The sequence below is a fragment of the Scylla paramamosain genome, chromosome 31 (genome assembly GCF_035594125.1).
Source record: "Scylla paramamosain isolate STU-SP2022 chromosome 31, ASM3559412v1, whole genome shotgun sequence".
Classification (NCBI taxonomy): domain Eukaryota; kingdom Metazoa; phylum Arthropoda; class Malacostraca; order Decapoda; family Portunidae; genus Scylla; species Scylla paramamosain.
The window spans coordinates 16,364,947-16,368,999 of NC_087181.1; positions in this window are offsets into that span (position 1 = coordinate 16,364,947).

Consider the following 4,053-nt stretch of genomic DNA (forward strand, 5'->3'; position numbering starts at 1 on the left):
AAACAAACGAGATACGCAAATAAAACAAAGCGATCACAAGAAAAAAAATATAAAAAAAAACAATGAAACACAAACGAAAAACTAGCGATATAAAAAAAACACGAAAAAAGATAATGAATTAAACAAATAAAAGCAAAAAGAAAGCGATTGCAAAGAAAAAAAAAAGAAAACCAGAATCAAAAAGAAAACACGCACCATAAAAGCATCAACAAAGAATTAAAAACGAAGGAAAAAAAAAGTGATTGAAAAAAAAGAAAACAGGAAAATTTAAAAGAAAACCTCAAAAAAAAAAATTACCATCGAAAAAAAAATGAACAAAAGAGAAACAGAGGAATTCGAAAAGGCAAAAAAACAGAAGCAATATTCCTGGACACGTAAAATATAAGCGGAAATGATTCGTTGCGGGCGAGTGAGGCGAGGGAAACCCAGTCATGGCTCGCCCGCTTGTGTCATGCATAATTCATACTATGCCTGATGTGGTTATTGTCGCTGACTGCTGTCTGATGGAAGGGAGACCGCCAGTGGACTGCTAACAGGTCGGACTCTGCCTGTCACACCTGCTTACTCCACACACACACACACACACACACACACACACACACACACACACACACACACCTGTACCGTACTCTTCTGTCTGTCTGTCTGTTTGTCTCATCTGATATTATCTCCTTTTATGGTATTGTGGTTAGTGTGTGTGGATTGTCTGAGAGAGAGAGAGAGAGAGAGAGAGAGAGAGAGAGAGAGAGAGAGAGAGGAAATGAGTCAGACATGATTAAGAGACAGACCTAAAGGAGACATACATACATACAAACAAATAGACAAATAAACAGATCAGACAGAGAGAGACAGACAGACAGACAGACAGACAGACAGAGAGGAAGGATACGATCGCAGATGATATATAAAAGAAAAGATAAAGACAGTTGTACGTAAAAGCAGAGAGAGAGAGAGAGAGAGAGAGAGAGAGAGAGAGAGAGAGAGAGAGAGAGAGAGAGGTGAATAGTTTGGCAAATGGTAAGACTAAGGTAACCATGGCAACGATCATCTCGCACACACTCTCTCTCTCTCTCTCTCTCTCTCTCTCTCTCTCTCTCTCTCTCTCTCTCTCTCTCTCTCTCTCTCTCTCTCTCTCTATCTATCTATCTATCTGTCTATCTATTACACTACCTATATATTTATCGATCTGTCTATCTATCTATCCCCCTGGCAATATTCAGGTCATTCCCACATCTGCTGAAGAGACAAAAGGTATCCATTAATGCCTCCCTTTATTGTGTTGTCCCATTGTCCCCAGTATAATATATGATAAGGAATTTCTGTCAATGTTTCATCTTTGTTCGTTATGTAATGTGAGCAGTGATCCATTCTTCCCTCCTCCTTCTGTGTCTACGTGAGTGTTTGTGCTTCTGTCTCTTTCTATGGGGAGGTGTTTGTCTTCTGGGTTACTGCGTTCGTGTGTGTGTTTATCTGGGTATACGTCTGGCGTTATTAAGGTTTGGGATTTTTCTTCTTTTCTTTCGTGTTTCGTGTCTCTCTCTCTCTTTTCTTCGTCACGTTCTTTGTTTTTTGTTTTTTTTTCTGGTTTTGTTTGTTTCTTTTATTCTCTCTTTCTCTTTCTCTCTCTCTCTCTCTCTCTCTCTCTCTCTCTCTCTCTCTCTCTCTCTCTCTCTCTCTCTCTCTCTCTCTCTCTCTCTCTCTCTCTCATCCGGATTTTGTTTGTGCAGAAGTAAAATATTTTGAGTTGAAATAATTGTGTTAATCTCTCATACCCGTTTGTTTTTTCTCAGAAGAGATTAACTAAATATAACCTTTAGTCTGGTTCTTATCCTTGAACTCGCTCAACTTATCATTATTTTAATCGAGACAGTGGCCTGCGTCTCTCTTTACAAAAGCAGGAAATAATACAGACGAAAAAAACTCAATTCAACGTTATCCATATTGCTTTCGCTCTTCCTTGAACTGTCTCACTCCCCTTGCCAGTATTTTTAAGTGTCTCTTTTATATATGCATGAGTGAATATAGACACAAGTAAAGGAATCAGTCTAAACTAATTCGTGGTTTATTTTTCTTCCTCGAACTCATTCACTCAGTTTATTTTCAATTCAGATGCTGTTGTCTGTTGTAAATTAACGGAAGTGAATATAAAAAAAGCATTGAATATAGACAGAAGCACTGGAATCAGTCTGAACTGTTTTTCTTATCCTCGAATTCATTCACTCGCCTTTTTTTTTTAATTCAGATGTTGGTGTGTCCTTCAAATAAACGCGAATGTGTAGAGAGAAAAGGAAATGATATAGAAAAAACGAAGTAAATCACTCTGACCTACTTCTCAATTTTTTTTTTTCTGCTCTTGCTCAAATTCATTCACTCGCCTTATTTATTTATTTTTTATTCAGATGCTGATGTGTCCTTTAAATATACAAGAATGAACGTCAAAAAGAATGAATTTAGACAAGAGCAAAGTAAATCAGGCCAATCTATTTCTCTGTTTCTCTCTTCCTTCTAGAATTCATTCACTCACCTTGTTTGTAATTCAGAGGCTGGTGTGTCCTTTAGATATACAAGAATGAATATAGAAAAGCAGTGAATATAAACAGAAACAAAGGAATTGGTCTAACCTCTTTCTCAATTTCTCTCATCTTCCTCGAATTCATCCACTCACCTTGCTTTTAATTCAGAGGCTGGTGTGTCATTTAAATAAACGGAAATGAATATAGACACATGAATAAAAACTGATACCTTCAAAACCAATGAATTCAATCTAAACTATATATCTTGTGTGTATTTCCCTGAACTCACTCACTCGCTCACTCACCTCATTGATTAAATTAGATGCTGTTTTGTTATTTTGTCTCCCTCCACATAAATATGAAGGAGAATAGATATAGAGGTAGTAAGATAGATAGAAGCAGTGGAATCAGACTAAATTATATATATCGTCTACTTCATCGAACTCACTCATTCACTCATTCACTCACCTTATTCTTAACTTCTTTTTTTTAGCATAAACCGGAATGAATATAGGCAGAAATAATGGAATCAATCAAAATTACTTCCCGTCTACTTTCTCTGACTGACTGACTGACTGACTGGCTCGCTCGCTTTCTCATTCACTCACTCACTCACTCACCTCTCTCTTTACTCACCTGCTATTTCGTCCCCATTCACAAACAGTAGTGTATATATATATTTAAAACCAGTAGGACAAATCTAACCTATTTAAACTCATTTTCTTCTAAATCACTGGCTCTCTCAACCCACTCACTCACCTTAACTCACCTGCTATTTCATCCCCATTCACATCAGCAGGAATGAGTGCGTACATTGTCCCCAAAGTGAGTAACTTCCACCCACACCAAGCCTCGACAATGACTGGGAGACAATGGTGTGTGTAAGGAAGGCATTTGTTAGGCTCCTCTGACTTGTTTACTCCTTCTCTTCCTGCATTGTGTGGCGTTCATTTCACGATGCTGCTACTCACGCAAATTAAAGGGAAGGGAAATATGAATGCTACAAGAGAGGAAAATAAGTGATGTTTTCAAGGTTTTACTCAATGGATGCTGGAGGGGAGGAGGAGGAGGAGGGATGATAAAAGGAATGAGGCAAAAGACGACCTGGTTTCTACAATGTTGTTTATGCCAAGCTAACCTATTTATGTCTTGTTTAAATGTAATGTTTGCAAGATAGTATAAGCCTGTCTCTCTCTCTCTCTCTCTCTCTCTCTCTCTCTCTCTCTCTCTCTCTCTCTCTCTCTCTCTCTCTCTCTCTCTCTCTCTCTCTCTCTCTCCATTAAAGTTTGTTATTTATTCCATGAAGTTCTTGGTTGTTTTGTTGCCTGTCTTAATGAGTATGTTCCCCCTCATCTCTCTCTCTCTCTCTCTCTCTCTCTCTCTCTCTCTCTCTCTCTCTCTCTCTCTCTCTCTCTCTCTCTCTCTCTCTCTCTCTCTCTCTCTCTCTCTCTCTCTCTCTCTCTCCGTGTCATCTGAAGAGCAAGAGAGGAACAGTTAATTAAGACAAGTGAACACGCTTCCTGAAGAGATTCCCAAGTAG